At 37.7% G+C, this 19,195-nt stretch overlaps 1 long non-coding RNA gene across 1 annotated transcript; it reads left to right on the plus strand.

Moving 5' to 3' along the window:
- The first annotated feature begins 490 nt into the window (after positions 1–490).
- On the plus strand, positions 491–6,426 carry LOC136294274 (uncharacterized). The gene is made up of 3 exons (XR_010722352.1): positions 491–558; positions 2,894–2,971; positions 6,349–6,426. It is a non-coding gene; the product is annotated as an uncharacterized lncRNA (long non-coding RNA).
- Positions 6,427–19,195: the final 12,769 nt, after the last annotated feature.

Below are 19,195 nucleotides of genomic sequence, written 5' to 3' on the forward strand. Positions count from 1 at the left end.
ACTAGACCATGCAGCATCTCTGAAAGGGTTGGCTCTATGGAAAAATACAAATTAGGAACACTGAGTTTGAATCATTAATTCCCAGAATGTAGTTATTGAGCCTTGTTCATATTACAATGAAAACATGTTTTTTTAAGTAAGTAAAGCATGTAACAGCTTTTTGGGTTTTGGTTTTGTCTCTTTCTCTGCCCAGCTAAGTAGTGGCAAAATGTTTTTTATCAGCAGCTGTAACAGGAAACAAAACGGGAAAGGGAAGAAATCTAGAAATGTTTGGCCTAACAGTGGCCATGATTTAACAGATATTTTGGATAGACTGGCTCTTTTTGTAGCTGCTTGCAATTGAGTGCTTCCTCCATTCAATCAGAGTATACTGCTGTTTATAACTTGAGCTTAAATCGTCCTCTTTATTTGTGATATATATTAAGTTTCTCAATTGACATTTTGTTTTCACAGCAGCTCTACAGTGTGAAGAGGATACGCCCTCATCTTCTGAAGTATGACAAAAGTGCAGGGAAGTTGGTTCAAGAGTTTCTGCTAAGTTTGTGACTCCAGTCTGAGGTATTTAGGCCTGATTCATTGGGAAAAAGAAAAGTTGTTGCTTATGATTTAAAAGATTTTGGCTGATATTGGCTGTTTGCATACAGTAAAAACTGGATACAAAAATTACTTTTTTGTGAACAAGATCTAGGTGTTTCCCCAAGGTGCCATTTCATAGAACTGATCCCACAGAAACTTCTCCCACAGGTTTGGAACTGACAAGCACCCATAGCTTTTTGTCTAACTCAGTGAAGACGACATGAAATCCTCTGCAGACAGGAAATCTTTTGCTGAGGTCTGATCAAACCTTTCTGTTTTCTTTCTCTATCCACTGCTCCTCATCCTAGTCTCCAAGCTGACTTCATGCAAGTGTGACATAGTGGTCTCTCAAGCCAAGTCTTAAGCCTTTTTCTGAAGCATTCTAGTGCTGGGCATTATCATCTGAATGTATTGAGGGGGCAAAGGTATTCTTGTTTCAGGGAGCAGTGGTACAGTTGCACTGTAGCTTTCCAGAAGACACTCCCACATCTGAGGAGCATGAATGTTCAGATTAACGAGAGTAGTGGAATTATGGGCAGTTGAAAAGAGACTTTAATGGGGCAAAATGATTCCGTGATTCTGTGCTTCTGGTTAGCTAAGCAAGTTTTGGAGATGACTGGTTCCTACGTCAAATTTTTTTTGACAATTGGAATTTGTAACACAGTACTGATATTACTTTCCCGTCAGATTCTCTCTCCTTGGTAAACATCGCTGTAGCAGATCTGAGACCCTTCCTCCATACACGCAAATTAGCTAAGTTTTAATTTAAATTTGAATTAAAAATTTGAATAGTTTTGTAAGTCCCTATATAGGAGGAAACACAAATGGCAGTCTCATTGCTGCTTCCTAAAAATACTGAGTAAAGAGGTTTAGGCCAGTGTAATTTAAGGTTACATTGAAAAAAAATAGGCACAGATGAAGGGCATCCACATGCCATAAGATTCCAAGGGAAATATTTCAAGGTTAGCAATTCTTATAAGATGTCTGCGCTTTGAAATTCGATCCTTATGGAAATTCATATTCTCCTGAAAATTTCAACCAGCTCCTAACAGACTAGAACTGAAGAAAATCTGTCTGGTTTTGATTTTAACTGGAGTCAAAGCTGTTCTTTCAGTACTGAACAACTTCGAGGAGACTGACTCTCATAGCTGAAGCTAATTTTTTTCTGAAATGTTAGATGAATCAGGGCATTACAGTCAAGGTTCTGATTATAATGCCTCTCTAACTGACTCCATATAATCATATGCACACATAACTTTTTAAACTCATTTTGTCTATCAGTTTACACTGATATATGCAGGGTGAGGAGGTGTCACATACTGCAGAAGGAGGGAGTCTTGGTTCCCCTTGATTTTGTTTTGTATAAGCTTGAATTTGAACTCTGGATGTAGAATTTTCCAAAGAATATCTGTCTTGGGTACTTTTGAGGCATAGACACTGGTGAAATGGAGAACATCTGGTTCAACATTGTTAATTTCCATTTGAAGAATGCCATTTAGTTATTACTCAGACTTTATGGTGAAAAGAAAATATTTTGTTTTTCAACATTGTCTGTTGTTTTTCTGCCTTTGAAACTTTTCTGGGATAGTGGACTGGAAATATAAATATGATGAATGTGTTATGCAAATGAATTTTTTGTCTCTGAAAAATGTTTTGTTTTAATGCTAGCTTGTCTTTAAAGATAGGTTACTCTAAGTAACAAATTACAGTTCTGCTTGCTTTGTTGTGGGCCATGGTATGCAAACTTGCAGTGTAAACTGTTGCATTCGAATGAGAGAAAATGAAGGCTAGGGAGGCTTGCCTGGTTTTTCACCTGCTGCAGTGAACTTCTGACTCCACAGAATTTGTGTAAAGCCTAGCAAAGCATTAAAGTTTTGCAGCTACCAGTCTTCCATCAAATCATTGGTAGCAACCAGTGACTGAAATACCAGTTGCTCCCTTGGGTTTCATATATGCAACGTAAGAATATAATTTGACTTTCACTCTTTCTGTTTTGCTTTTGCTTCCATTTAATAAAAATTATCAAACACTTTGTAAGGTCTACATTGCAATGTACTTTGCCAGTCTCCCATAACTGTATCCAATAAAGAGAATGAAAATGTTTACTTTTCTCTTTGTTTCCTTTTTTTTTTTATCAGTGACCAGTGGTACTTAACAATGACATTTTTCCTTCTTCCACAGTACTCTGCTAAGTAGGCAAATGATAATTTTGTTCATTACACAGATTAAGATAATGTAAAGTACATTTTAGTAACATTCCCCATTAAATGATGCCTTTACCTTTTGAATTTCCACTACCTGTTTTTTTTTGTTCCAGAAACTGCTCTTTGAGGTTAGTTACCAAACATAGGAAGAGGTCGTTTGCATCAGAGGGTCTGCCCTGTTATTATAAAAGGTAATAATATGAAATAACTCACTTTTTTTTATTACCAAGTTTAATTTTTATTGCAGTTATCACTGAGCTTTTTTTTTTTTAATTGGTAAGGAAAATAGTCTGAATTAATTAAGTGAAAGCACAGCTTCCACAAATTTTGCTACTTTGAATAATTGAATAAATTCAGCAAGTTCTAGTAGTGTTTTTTTGGGGGGAAGGTACCTATATGTGTGAGATTTCCTCTGAAGTGAGGGGGAAAATCTGTGTGAAATCTGTTTAATCTTCATTGATTTTTTTTTTTTTAAATCAGTTATGACATGGTGCACCAAGAATGGCTATTTCCCTCTCCCCCCACCCTCCATGAATTCTTCAACAAGTAGCAAATTATTTAAGATAAATGCCTACTGCTGTAGACAGCTGCCAGAATAGAAGTGAAAATAAACTGGTGAAAGGAAACTGCCCAGTTCATGGAAAGGGCAGCAACGATATAGTGCAGCAAGTCCATGACACTTCTGGATACACATGCTGAAAGACTTACCCTGGCTGGCCTGCTACAAATCTCCCAGTAATTCATTAAGGGGAAACGCTCCTTGCAACATTTCACTCCTATTTTAACACCCTTTGTCTTTACCTTACATACTCAGTGGGTTCATTCCTATGTCAAGTGAGCCTCAGTGAAACCAGTTTTTCATTCCTGATAGAGCATACTGTTTTGCTCGAGTAGAAAGATTAGATGGATGCTTTTACTGTAAGTATTTTAGCAGTCTATGGTATTTTTTCAAGGTTTGGGGTCAAAAGAAGGATATGATCATTATGATCCAGTAAACAATGTAGAATGCAGTAACTTGATTAGTGACTGAAACAGGCAATGTTGTCATGTTTTCCCATAACTTCGAAGAAACAGTTATCCTCTAAATAGAATGCAGTCAGACATGTATTAAGATGGAAGTACAAAACCATGTCCTGGTTGTTCTATCTGCTTTAAATCTTTGAAATTGCAGAATTAATTTATTTTCATTATCACAGGGCCAGTTTGCTACAATTGTCTAGGGAGGAATCCCATTAACTTCACTCTGATTTTTTTCTGAATGCTGACCATGGGATTTGACCTGTTTAAACAAAGCAGCTTGCCATTTATTTCAGCTAGTATATAGTTACATCAAGTGTCTCTATTCCTCCTTACGTAACTTTACAACCCTAAAGACGGCTGGAGTGGAGTCCTGGTTTAGTAATTTTGTATTTCTAAAACAGATCGGAGTGATGGGACAATGCTTGAATTTACACAATACTGACTCAAATATGTTGGCAAAAAAATGGGTCTGGATAGCCTGAGTGTATCTACAGAAGCTAAACTGTCATATTTTGCCCCTGTTTACAGTTTTAGGGTTTTAGACAGGTTGGGAAGGCAAAGTATGGCAATACCAGTATCTCTGGTATAGCGCTGGTGTTTTGTTGCTGTTAGTTTGGAGGGATGGGGGGAAAGGTTGTTTGTTTTGGAGGTTTTTGTTTGTTTAAGTGTAATAGCTGCATAATGGCATACTGGCAGGTGTTGTAATACTTTGAGCATGGTTTGTGAATGGATCCATCAGGAGAAATTTTCAGAGTAGTTCTATCAAGTGTACAATTCAAGAAGCAATCTGTTTTACATTAGTGGGTCTCTGGCTACACATTACAGGGTTTCTAAAGTCTTGTTGTTATTTCCCAGTTTATAAAATAGCTCATCATCGATGGTATTCTGTGTAGCCTTTGGATTTCATTCATAAACCTTTACAGTTTGATGGGATTTCCATGGCTGAGACACATTCCATTGAGCATATGCAAACATCCATACGTGTGCATGTTGCAGTCTTATCTGTATAAAGGAAACTCCTCTTTAGTGGAGGCATATAAATAAAAGATCATCTGACTGAAAAAATGTTTATACTGGGCCAAGAGTGGTCTGCATGTTCACATTGATCCAGTAACATAATTAACCTCTGTAATACTTGGAAGTTTGGTTTCCTGATTTTTTGTTTGCTTGTTTTTAAATAGTTTTCTACAGAACTAGCCAGTGTCACTGAAGATGCCACAAGCTAGGCTGCTGTAACTCCTGTAAACTCTTCTATGGATTTACATTCAGAAAGTCAGTGAGCTGCTATTTCCTTGGTTTTACACAAATGGTAGTTGTAACTAGGACAGAAACTTCCAATGTTAGAAACCAAACCCTGTGCACAGTAGTTATTTTTCCACTCGCTGCAGTAAGTTTGAGACTTCAGCAGCTTTTTTAAGTGTAAGTGATTTAAAAATGCTCATTCTTTTATGTGGATGTATGTTTGCTGTCCATTTCTTAAAAAACCAGAGGAATCCATGTTTAGCATGATGTGGAAGTACAATGCTTGACAGTGTTACTATACACACAGACATTATTAAAGTTTCCTTTTCACCCTTACATTTTAGCATTGCTGTCTTTCCTCTGGGATTGTATTCTGTGTCTAAATATTGTTTAAAGTGCTATGATTAGTTAAAAAATCTCTCCCTGCTGTGACACATAAGTGCATCTCCTGCTTGATACCCTGTCATGTGCTTTGTGAGCAGAATACAGTGAAGCTTTCTGAATTCCAGCAGCCGAGCTCACAGTATTGTGTCCCTTTGCACCATTTTTGAACCTGAAATTTCCCCTGCATTTTATTTTTTCTAGTTACTTGTTATGGCATTCTGTCACGTTCCTTTGTATGACTAACCCACCAACAGTATCCCAGGTTTTGGTCAGTTTGCATTCTGTTTCTTTGGGCTTACTTGCGTTGTCCCCTTGCACGACTCCTTATCCTGATTGTAAATTGCATCCTCAAAATAACAGCTGTCTATCTCAGTGCTATCTTGGGAAAAGCAGACCTTCAGAGCAATGCTAAACCCAAGTACAACTAATATGAAAAGCAAATAATAATGAAAGAAGAACTAAGGATAGTAGTAAACTTAATAGCTAAAAGAGGGAAAGAAGAACAAGTGATGAGTCTTAATACTGTTTTAAGTGTGAATGCAATGGTTTTAGCTAATGACTTGCCATTACAAACATCTCAATGAAACAATGTACCTGGCAAAGCCATGGATTCCCTGGATTTTATAACGACTAAAATCAGTTAAGAAGGGAACTACTTGCAAAGGTGTTTTGGTTTGCCAGTTGAGCTGTATTAGCTGGAATTATTACAAGATCACAAGCATTTAACCCAGCACAAAAATGCAGAATGATTCAAATGGAAATTAAAAAAAGTCACTAAACTTTGGATCACAAGGATATTTTTTTGCCTACTTACAGTATGCTGTTTATAATTGAGAAATAAACAGTTGTTTTATGAATTAAAATGTTAGATGTTCCTAACAGATCTCATCTAAAAATGGTTTTCTCTATTTCTCCTTTTCAGAATATTAGAAATTGACATATGTGGGAACTGAACATTTTAGAGGACATGGTCTTGCTGCCTAAAAGCAGTGATCTCCTGAAGTATAGGTAATACGCTTAGAAAGGAAGTAGCATCACATTAAATGTGATATTTGGGTTTTTTTCTGGAATTCAGGTTTGGGCCCTGGTACACCCCCTAATTTATCTTGAATTTATTTCTTGATGGGAATACAGAGGTTAAAAGGTTTGTTTTACTTCTGGGAGATGTGGCAGAGTAGTTTGTTAACCACCTTCTGAGGGAGACTTTGAAAGACTTAAGAAGAACATGTGCCTAAATCTTACCAAGTCTCTCAAAGAGTCTGGCACCTAATGTGCCTTTACCAGAGGTGAAATTTTCTCTTATTTTGTTTACCAGCCTTACAAATGTAGGTTATTCTGTTTCACGCTACAAAGTAGGCCCATTTCAACAATAAAATTAGCTCCTGCTTTCTTCCCTCTTGTTTTGTTTATACTTGTTTATTGATTACTTCTTTAGGGATTGACCCTAGATTTAGATTTAGGTTTTGCGTATTCAAGGCTGACAGAGTAAAATATCTCTACTTTAACTACCAGAAGAGATTAAGAATTAATAGCTTAAAAACTTCCTGCATAAATCAATACTAGTATGCCTTGTAGTTTAAGGAGGGCAAATCTACGTAAGTGTATATTGCTTTAAGTTCAAGCCAAGAATCCCAAGTTAAATTTTAAATAACAGGGCATATACAGACCTGTGGGGTGGAGGATCTACCTTACCAAGAAATTTCAGTTTGACATAGTGAGAAAGGAAAAAAAAATTGTAATGCATGGTATGAACCAGCAAATGAGAATGATGAGCAGCATTGCTTTGCTGGTCATGCCTCGGCTTGAGGAAGTCATCTTTACTTTAGCAAGTGTTAGAAATAGAAAAATGTGACACTAGGAAGAAGAAAAATGGGAACAAATCTAATTGGGCATGAAAAGAAGCAATGGTGTGAATTAGAAACATCGAGATGCCGTAAGACTTCTCTGTCAAAAATGAAGGAATGAGTAAGATTTCAAATATGGAACTTGCATAAATCCAGTGTGCCAGCAGCCACACGCGTGCTCCAAGAATTGGCAAGAATTGTTGCTCGAATAAGAGATGTGGAAAGATTGCTTTCATCATGCTACTTATTCCTTCTGGCATGTAGAGCCATTGAGTGTAAGGTAGGAAGTGTGTCCTGCTGCTCTGCTGTGACATTTTAAAAATGGCTAGTCCAACAAGGAATCTGAGGTTAGTGTACCCTGACCAATCAGTTACTATTTCATCTGGTAAAAAGGTGAATGACAGCAAATGTTAGGGAGGAAGGAGGACATGTGGAGAGCAGCAGGTTTCAGAAATGTAAGTTTCCAAGTTCCAGAGCCTTGGAGATACATAGACATGAATAAAAATACTTGCAGAACAGTGTATGCTGAAGTGAAATAGCTGCGTATTTTCTGAATTAGGTCACATAAAATCCTGAATTAGCTCATCTCCACCTCAGCCACTTCAGAAAGGAGCCAAGAGCCTGTTTGAGTTATCAGAGAAGTAACCATGAGAGAGGACTAAAGACACAGTCTAAAAGTCATGTACCCTTTTGTAAATATGGAGTTCTCATTGCTTTGCTCCTGGTATTCTCTCTCCATCAGCTAGTTCTGCTGTCAACAGCTGAGCATTTACCAAGTGGTAAAGAAGCAATTTACCTCTGAATTCAGAACACAGGAGCATTTGGAATCGGGTTAAGGTTTTACAATTCCTTGTGACAGTCGTCCCTCAGGTGAGTTGGAAGTTGGCACAGCTTTGTCTCCTAGGTAGATAAAACTTTGAGTCTTGGATTTGGACTCCCCTCGCTATCATCACGCTAAAATGCATTACAATAAAACAAATCCCACCACCACTAAATTTTAGTAAAACTTTAGTGATTTGTGAAATCATATGCCACACTTCATGATGGCTACTTAGTAACCAGAGAAGAGAACATAAATTGAAGTGCATAGCAAAGCAATTGGATACATTTAAATGAATGCCCCTAAGCAGGCAAGCCTGGCATGAATGTGCTGGTACTGGCAAGTTAAATCTAGTTTAAAAGGACAGGTGGAAATCAAGGCACTTGCTATATCAGTAAAATAACATTGGAAAAAAGGATGTGTGTGGCTGAATGATGAAATGCATTAGGTAAAGCAAAAGCACCAAGTTTTCTTCACATTTTGTTGCTGCAGGTAAGGAACTGATCCACTGAACAGTGTTGCACAGGTATGGAATAACTTGGAAAAGTCCAAGCTGAGCTGAAGTCACAGTGGTTGGAGCAGAGAGGGTCAAATCTTTTGTAAAAGTTAGAAAAAAGAATGAGTAAAGTTCTCTTCAGGACAGCTGTGAGTTGGGACAATGGCTTACCCGTGTCTGCCTGACAGTGTGTTTTCTTGGAGAAGTGAGAAATAGAAAACAAATGAAAAAAATGTTGTTAGTCTTCTTCTCTTTAGTTCTGTAATTTGTAGAAATTATTTCTGCTCATCCAGAAAGACATTTACAAATTAGATAAGGAAAAAAACCCACCAACCCTCTTATTTCCGATGAGATCTTTGTTAATTGGAAGAAATTTTATGTCCCACTGACTTATAATTATGTCTTAGTTTTGGGATGTTTTCCCCTTTTGGTTTCTTGCAATTTCCAGATATTTTTGGTCTGGTTTCCAGAGAGCGTATTTGGTTTACTGTGTCCCTTTTAACTTGAGTTACAAAGTTTTAGAAGATCAATAATAGTTTTTCTTGCTATGAAAAATGAAGTTCTCAATGAAAAAGGCTTTTATATGGTGATTGATAGGTCTACTGTATTTCTTGTCTTAAAATTCACTTTGTTCATTTTTTTTGTAAAGCAGAATAGTGTGAATATTGCATTCTATTGAGACAAGTCCACTATAGGCACTCAGATGTCAAAATGTTTCAAAAACATATAAAAAAATAAAGAAATGAATAGAAGCTTCCTTGTTCCTTAAATTATTACTGTGTTACCCTGAACTGTAAGTGAACCCTTTTTGCTTATAAAAGAAGCAGCTGTTCATGCGATTGAAACCATGGTTCATTACAAGCTGACCTCAAATTCAGGAGTAAAACTTCCTCTATTTTACTACAACTATTCAGACATGGACTAGAGATAAACAATAATCAAAATCAGGATGAAACCTGACTGGGAAACCCTCTATACTCTTTGGCAGAATTATAGCAGCTTTTGGATCACCAAGAGTGATATAATGTTAAATGACCCTAAAACATTCCCTTCTCAAATGCAGCAGATCTGCGCTGCCAACTCTGTAGCAAACAAAGGCTGATTGTAATGACTCCTTAAGCATAAGAGTATAGAAACGTTAATTATCACATTTTTTCACGTTAAACATTTACAGAGAGTCAAGATGAAAATGGACCTGTTTATGATGATTTCCCACTTCTTTCTGGGTAAGCCATGTGATTAAAACAGATTTTCATTGTGTGTGTCTTATTTGAGTTTCATATCTTTCCTAAATGGTTTTGCTTTTTAGCTAATTTTGGAATTAGGACTGGATGTAAAAGTAACAAAAGTAGCCAATGTGCCACTACTCTGTTTTGAAGATGCATGTCTAGAATAATGTCACACTATTAAAAAATGTAAACCAAATTAATGCTCATTACTAGCCAACTCTTTTATAAATGAAGTAGGACAGTGACATAGTGCCTTGGATGTATGTTTCTCTCTTTTGGTCTATTGTGTTTGTTATTCCCCTTCTGTAGCTCCCTTGTTTGTTGTTGTCCAATTCTGAGACACAGCAGTGCTTTCTAGTATTACTCATGACCCATATAACAAGACTCAGAGATAAGATCCTTTACCATTTCCTGGGGGGCTACATAGAGTCCCTAAGATTTCATGATCCAATACAAATAGAGGATTATGAATGTGTGCGTGTTTGCCACGATACATTTAATTACAGAGATTTGGGGCAAAAAAACTTTTGAGTCAGAGTGTAATATAATATGAACCATGTAGAAGCAGTATTAATGATACTTGTTCAGTAAACCAGAAATCTTCCTCATATTACAAGTATGTTCAGACAATATTTTTTGCTCTCTGACCTAAATTTCTTGTGGGGTTGTTAAAAACTTAGTAATGGGAATGTGTCTCTGGGCTCTTAAAATGCATTATGGGAGTGTATTAAGAAATTTCTGGGGGAAAAAGAAAGAAAAAAACCTGTTCTCCTATGCTTAGAAAACTGCTGGCTGGAGACGTGCAATATTGTTCTGGGAAAACCAGATACTATCTTCTATTGATCGTTTTCCTTATACCTTATTCATTCATTCAAGCCTTGCAGGGTTTGACTTTATATTTGCATAAAATTTATTGATTTCCTTTACCCACAGATTTTGAGGTGTTTTTACTGAAGATGAGGTTTGTTTAAATTGTCTAGTCTTTGAATGTTAGGAAAGCAAAAAGTACTTCTGTCAAAGTGTATTTTGAGAGAAGATAATTCAAAAGCTAGAACTTAACATTTCTGAGAAATATTTTCTTAAGTTTGTTGTATTTTGTTTGCTCATGAAACGTGCATTGCATTCAGTGTCTTCTTCCCTACTCCACAGAATTTCACATCATCTTTATCCAGGATTTTCCCCATGTCTTTCCTGTAAAGAAGACCACAGGAGGATGCTCGACTTGACATCTCAGTTCTCCTAATTCCACTGCTTGGTCTGATCCCATCGCTCTGTTAGGTTGCTCATGCCTGCTAGCCAGGAGATCGAGGAGCCTGATGTGATAGAGGTCAGAGTCCCACTAAACTAGACAATCTCTTCTTTTTAAACTTTCTTTTCTTGAGCTACTGCCCAACTGGTGCAAATTCAGTTATAGTCTAAGCAGAGAAGAAAGAAGGAGAGGCACTGGGCAGCTGCTTAGCTGTGACTCTACTGTATGACGTGGAGTCATGCTTAACACAGACCATAGCTGTCTCTTGCTCCTCTCTCTATCTGGACTCTTGGGGATGAATCTCTTTCAAATGTTTCATGTATCCTGTTTTCAGCTGGTCTTTACTCAGCCTGTTTTCATTTAGCTGCTGGCCTCTCCTGACAGTTGTGCCCTCTTTTCTTGGTTGTGTTATAGGTCTTCACTCTTAATAGGCCTTTGTTCTCTGCTTTTGAACTTCTGACTTCTCTGTTTTCAAGACAGAGTTTCTGGTTTTCTTTCCTGTCTGGTCACAGTGCTAGTAATTACTCATTTCATATTTTCTGTGAGAGTGATAGTATTTTAGATTTCATATTTTTAAAATATTAGTAAATGGCATTGGGGTCATAGCTACATAATACAGGATCCTACATTGTCATATCTGATACTTGGACCCAACTATGTTCTTTTTGAAGTGATAGTCTGTAAGTACATTAACACTGCAAGTGTGCAGTGCTGTTGTCCCTGAGACTGACCGGGTTTTACCTTCACGTAAAAGTAGTGGTCTTTTTCATGCTCTGCTATCCCTCACATTCTTGTGCAGGAGGAGTGTATCTATCACAATTCTTCTCAGCTGCCTGCAGGATAAAACATTCTGCTGGATAAGTCTCATGTAGAGAAATCATTAAGATTTTCATCCTACTATTATTTCCTGCTGTTTTATCATCAGTCTTCAGCTCATGTAAATGCCTGCTGGGGAAAAAAAAACCCAAACACAAAACCTGGAGAAAATTCTGTTAATAGCTTTGGTTGTCAATCTTCTCTTTTGTCAGTCATCTGTTCAATTCTTCTTAGTTCACTTTTGGTGAAGGTAAGTCCAAGTGCTCTGCTTTTGGGGTAGATGCATTTCTGTCCCAGAACAGCACTTTCTGCTTCTCAGGCGCACCAGGTTCTGTGGTTCTCAGCAGCATCACATCATGATCCTTTGCCCAGTTAGAGGGGACTCCACTCAGTACTGATCATACCCAGCAGTCATCGGGGTCATCTGGACACCAGTGTAAAAGTACCCCTGGACACTCCAATTTCAGCCCTGTGCATCCCTGTTCATCCCCTCGGAAGTGTGTCCATTGCATCCACTGCAACTGCTTAATGTCATCCATGTGTCTGTAATCTTCTTAACTTCTGGATGAGGATCTCCTACAGAAGAAAAGTGCAAAGGCAGATGAAGACTGACTTCTGTCTTCCACTTAAGGAGAAAGCTGAACTCACCCATAACCTTTTGGATAGTTCTTCATAATCCATTAACTGTTAGGGCAAGACTTCCACTTAGCATAGATTTTATGGTTCAAGGCAACATCTTGTGGTTTATTATATCCTCTTGTCACCTCACTATGAAACGAATCAGCAGAATGTATCAGCTTTGCACTGGGGAGACTGGTTTCTTCTCAGCTAGCAGCATCTAAGAAATCTTAACAGTTATCATAAAGACCCAAATTTCGTAGTTGCCTTTGATGAGTGATCATTTCTCTTCGACTGGTGTGATTGGATGATTACTGGACCTTTGGATGTTCGTTGAGCACCAGCTCATTGGTCATCAGTGCTTTCCAAATCTCTAGTTCACTGAAACCAAGGATACCATGGTGGTGTTTCAGAGAGCTCCAACTAATTTCAGAATCCCTCTTGGACTGTTCTATAAAGAGCAGGTCTTAGATCTGTCAATTGTCTTGTAATTTCCATTTATGTTTTCTTTAAGAGCAGTTAAAATTTACTGAGTTTTGGAGGTTCCATTCAATAACACCTGAATACATCAGGCAGAAATTGCTGGACATTCAGTAGGACAATGCTTTTCAATTGGAAGAGATTTATAAATTTATTTGAAATCATTTCATCTGCTCTTAGAATGGAGCCATGCCTTTCCAACAAAGGGCACAAAGGATATGCACTCAGTGGTGCTGTAAGGAGAGCAGAAGAATGAATAGAATTGTGCAGTGGAACAGATATATTTACCGCTCTAAATGCCCTGAAACATTTAATGGCCTAAGTGATCAGGAATATTGCTGTGCCTGTTGTAGCTGAGTGTAGGGTTTGATTGCGTTCAGGGTCCTGGACTGCCCTGAGTGTTCTCTTGCCTGTCCAGGTTGATGGAAAACCATTTAGGTGACTGTGATGGTACAGCTTGCAGACAGTCTGTTACCTTCTGTCTCTCTCTTCGGTGTCTCCGACTGATTTCATAGATAAAAAGAATCTTTGTCCTTTAAATCTTCTTTCAGTTGTTTGAGGTAAAGATGAAGTGTCAGATATGGCTTTTAATTTCCTGCCTATTTTCTTTTAGGCCAGGTCTTTTGGCATTATTTAATCCAGGTTGTTTGGTGTTATTTAATCAGTGTGATATTTTAATGGAGCTGTTTATATTTGACTCTTGCTCTGGCATGTTTAGAAACACACAACATGCCTGCAGTATGGAAAGAAAATTGCTAAAAAATGAGAAGTACAAGTAACAAAATACTTATTTTTCTTATTTAAAAAAAAAAAAAACAACCCAAAACCAGGTTATCTTCACAAGCCTAGAATGGACTTTGTAAAAAGTTCACAAGGATAGTGTGTGTTTGGAAGATGCTCTTTAGATATGGCTGATGCAGATGAGAAATAGTTTAAGATGTGAGGGACAGTATTAATTTAAGGAACTTCATATTTTGAGATTTTAAAAACATAAATGCAAGAAATTATCACAGTCATTTGTTAATAGTAAAAAAGAAAAAAATATCTGTACCAAACCAATCTATTATGATCAAGCCCATACAGAATTTAAATAGCTGCTTTCAAAGCTAGCAGTGAAGTATACTGCTTGATTAACATCCATGGCCTCTTTTTTAGGGAACTTCGATTTCCCTGTGGTCCTATTGGATTGACTCAGGAAAACATTGAGGGGTCTAAACATCTCAGAGGGACATCCTCTGTTGCAGAGGCTGCTCATGCAGTAGTGCAGGTCATGTTCTTTTCAAAGAGATTCAGAACAAATCCACCCCTCCATAACTGAAACCAAACTCTAGGACACCTTAAGTGTATTGGCCTTTCAGTGCCGCCTTTGTTCTGGTACTGCACCATCTGCCACATGCTACACTGGGATTCTCATGAAGTGTTTATTTGTGTGGTGTCCAAAAGTTTGGGCTATAGTATAGGTGTTAAAAGCACATAAGGAGGTAGCACTGTGCCTAAAGATCTTAAAGTTACACAAGTGGAAGGGAGGATATTTTGCCCTTTAAAAAGAACTGTTTTGTTTTGCCCATTCTGCTGTTTTCTGTAGCTGCTCTTACTTTCTAGTTGCTTCCTGTTATTATTGGGATTTAACTGCTCACACATGCTTTGTTGTTTCTTGTGTAGCTCTTAAGCTATCATGCAACTTTTACAAGTTTTTTCATTTCGTTGGAGCTTTCTTTTGTTTTTTGCCCTTGTATATCTACATTTCTTTCAGCTGTAAAACAAAAATTAGCCTGTATTCTGCTTCAAACTGCTTGTCACAGGCCTTTGGAGGAACCAGTTCTCAGCCCATAGGCTCCTTCTGAAAATGCTGATTGGACTGCTGGTGATCTTGGTATGCCAGGGTCACTGGGTATCTCCCTTGTGATCATGAAAGATAAGCCTAAAGGGACAAAGAAAATTGTGCTGTCCTTATTCCTTACTGTGTGCTTGCTTGCCCCAGGGTATTGCAGCATGGAACCTCTTTCACTTGGCTGCAAGAACAGTAACAGTGACCTGCACAGACTGTGCAGTGGAAAGAGCAGTGTAAATGGAAATTACATGCAAAAGGGCTTAGAACTCAGAAGTCCTTAAAAAACCCCACTTCCTAAGATTTTGAATCAAAGAAGAGATTTATCAGGCATCCTACTTGACTAGCAGTAAGGAAAATTTGGTATGAGTCAAGACTTCTGGCCCAAAGCTCAGAACAGCAGGTTTTCAACTCCATAAAGGTGCAAGTTTTGCCTTGTTGTTGATCCTTGACAGAAATCAAGTGTAAGCACCCCTCACTTTGAGACATCAAGTGATGATGTTGGCTCTGCTCCAGTAAAGGCAATATTCCAGGGAAAGACAGCATAGCTGAGCAAGTCAGCTGTCTAAAAATGGCTGTGTTAGAAAGGAAGAAAGAGTGAGAATAGAGAATGTCTTCTCAAATTTTTAAAAAAGTGTTATTTTAATCATTCTTCTGACCTTCCCCTAAAAGTGGCCTCAGCAGTTTGCACATTGGCTCCCAAGGTTATTGTGCTTCCACTGGAGGTGGTTTGTTTTTTAAAAAAAGTGACTTAAAAACAAAAAAAGAGAGAGAGACAGAAAGAAAAACCAGGTGCTCTAGTTAAAATTAAAAAAAAAAAACCAACAAACCAAGGCAAAAGATTTATTCAGCATATCATCAAAATTTTATTCAATCTGAAACCCATCCCCTCCAGAAAATAGCAACAGTTAGTTTACAAACTGGTTATTTAGAGAGATTTGAAATTCAACTTAATTTTGTGCTGATTTTGAAGTAGTTGTTATGTTAACCTAGGAGATTAGATGAAAGAATACAAATTCATCTGTGTCCGAACCAAAAATTCTCACAAAAATTGTCACTTCTTTTTCTGGAGTGTGATTCCTGGGCTAACAACTTCCATGCAGCTGAAACATTGCCCTCCATGGCTTCAGTGCAGTTTATGACTGTCTTTTCCCACTCCACATAGAAATGTTATTTCCATGGAAGGACAGTATTTCCTAGGATCACAATGGTGGTTTTAATTCCATTTTTCTTCCCTAATACAGCTACATATTTCTAATGACCTGGCATTACCTATTAGCTCGGGTGGTTTTGTTTTCAAATTTATTTTCATGGAATTTCAGCAAGTCCAGCTTTCTTTAGTGCATTTCTGGAATTAAGAACAGAAATTAATTAAATCTTGCTCAAATGAAAGACCTCTAAAGAAATTGTATTCAGCTGCAGTTCTCCCTGCTTTGCTAAGACGAATGAATTTTAGTGCTCAAAAGGCCAGATCTATGTTCCACACAAACAGGAAGCCCACAGGTGGGTGCCTTTGTCAGACAGGATAACAGTCTGGTGAAAAAGCTTTGATGTGTGCAGTGACCAGGTCAGATGTAGTATGTGATAGTAAAGCTTGATTGGATAAGTGAGAACTGTAATATGTGTATATATATGTCGTTTCCCAGACATTCTGAAGCGTCTCTTGTTCATACAAAGACCCCCTGTATGAACTGCTCTTCCCCACACTCCCCAGTTGTGTAAGGTTTCGGGGAGGTGGGGGTGAAGTTGAATACATAAAAAGACTTTTTTATTTGTTTGGATTTTGGCATTTCTCTTTCTTGATTTTGAAGGGATTTTAAAAAGATCTAGCCTCTGAAATTTTTTGTTTTTCCTGGCACATTCTAAAAATCATCAGCCTTTAAAAAAAATTAAAATTAGAACTAAAACTTAGAGTTCTCCCATAAGATGATGACAGAATCTGAAAATCTCTTGTTTTAATAACTTATGATAACAGAAGTGTTGAACAATTAATACTCTCGCAAATACAATCCAGGATTTCAAAATTAAACAAAATACTAAAAAATACTAAAATCCTTAAAAATCCCCAAACAAAACAAAACATGAGAGCACCACATTTACACACTTGGCTCAGTCTTTTAATATCTACTCAAACCTGTATCTTAGAAGGTTATTACTTTCTGGATTTGTTTCTCCTGCTGTATTTGTCTATTTTTTATGCTGGCTAGTATAAAAGTTGTTGGCTAGTATAGAAATACTCAAATTTGATGAGTTTAAGGTACCTTGCAAGCCACTCAATTCAGCTTTTCAACTTGTGGGTGCAGAAAAATTAGAAAAGTCACATCAAGGCATTAAAATCTTGAATGCTTATGTCAGGTAGCTCTGGATTCCATGACTACTTCCCTCTCATTTAACCCTAATTTAACCCAAGCTCACACAATAGGACAGAAAAAGTAGTCCATGGGATGAGCCATCAGGTTATAAATAGTAAAAGTGTGTTACCTCTCCCTGCCTTTCCCGTTGCTGTCTGAATGCACCCCATTGTGCTCCCAGTTTATGTTTTAGTGGAGATTCCCACTCCTGTTGCACTAAGGACGTCTGCCTTGTTTAGCATCAGCCAATGTTAATAGCACTGGAGTTGGTGGATCTGCATAGTTCAGCATAATTTAGTCCAAAGACAAAGCTCTGGTCCCTAAAGCAACATCGTCATGATGTTCATGAGGGATTGCTCACTTTCTCAATGGTTTGTTTATTTGGGTATGGCACAGATTTGACTAGAGCAGGAGAGTTTTTCTTCTTAAAGTGCACTTTTCAGGCAATGGCTGTGCAATTGTCACATTGAAATATCAGAGAAAGATTCTTCTAGTAGATTAAACCTTGGACCAGAATTTAATAAATTTGGCTACTTGGGATCATGACCAGTTTGACAACGGTGAGCAAATAATTTTATCACTGTGTGCTTGATGCTTACTTAATTAAACCTGTTCACATGCACTGAAGCTGGATATTTTTACACATCAGAGCCAAGAGAAAGAGTGTTTCACTAGAATGCTGGATGGCTTAGTCTGATGTGACATTTATCTTCACTCATCAGAAGTGCAATCAGTGGGGAGTTACCCAGATCTTTGTTCATGAAGATAAATGTCAAATATTATCTATCTACATTCTCATATGGTGTCTATCACCATGGTATCTGAATGCCTTCCAAAGCAGTGATGTACACAAATTAGTGTAAACTAATGTAGACTAAACCAGTCAGCAAATGATCATCATAAAGATGTCGCTGACAATTTTCTGGCAGTGCCTGTTTGCATCGAATCTTTCCTGTTTCCTTTCATTCTGTAACAGACAGTGAGAGATAAGCTTGTTTAATTGGTGGGGGGGAGGGGGAGGGAGGGGGAATCATGAAAGATAGATTGGACAGTATGATGGAATACTGAATTCATAATAAATTCTTCCTTTCACCTTCCTTCGAGTTTTCCTTTCTGCCCAGGAGGCTAAAGACATGTTCTCTCTTCTAAAGTCAGTCTTGGAATAAGCAGTGCCAACAAGGCCAGGTGTAATTTAAAAATATTTATGCATTGTCAGTTCTGGAATTAATCTTTCTTAATTGAATTGACATGAACTCATGTCTGCAGGTAATGTAAACTGTCAAACACTCTGCCAGTGACAGCATGTTGGTCAGGGTGGTGAAGTTAATGAGAGATCTAAATTATGATGGAATATCTCAGTGTTGGCTTTGGAGCCTGATGTTTATAAATGCATTAGTAACATCACATTAGCTACAGGCTACAGACTCTGGAGTTCAGAAGGGCTAATTACTTGTTTGCAGTTTCTAAAAGAACCGGGGATGAGCTATTTGTACCTCAGAAACATTTTGGTAGTTTTGCTACAGTGAAATTTAGCTTGTTTGCTGCATATTTGCTGCAGTGAAATTCCTTTCCCTTGAAAAACATATAATGGAATTTTAAAGCATAATATATTTCATTTGACAAACAGTGCTCTTAGTGTCTGAAAAGACTCTTTAAAATACATGTATCAAACTATTTATTGATGCTGTCTGGGGGGATCTTACCTATTTCCACTGACAGTGAGATCAAGCCTGTAGCTACCTGTTAGCAAAGCACTTACTTAGCACAGTCTACTGATACTTTCCTTTCATATCAAAATGGAATGACTGTTAGCTTTCTAAAATCCAGAGAGCTCAGGGTGGATCCTGTGGAACAGAAATCATAGATCATGTTTGTGTAGAAGGAACAAAATTAGCAGATGAGCCTTTGCTTGCCATAGGATGATAAGAATTTCCCAGGATGCTTAGTGAGGCATCACGAGCTGTGCCTGACATGTTTGGGGTGAGGCTGCAGACTAATTTTACTGAAGAGAGGTAGGAGGTGATGAATCCAGTCTGAA

Source organism: Chamaea fasciata, unplaced genomic scaffold (genome assembly GCF_029207755.1).
Source record: "Chamaea fasciata isolate MVZ Bird 193981 ecotype frontalis unplaced genomic scaffold, bChaFas1.0.hap1 SCAF_9, whole genome shotgun sequence".
Lineage (NCBI taxonomy): Eukaryota > Metazoa > Chordata > Aves > Passeriformes > Sylviidae > Chamaea > Chamaea fasciata.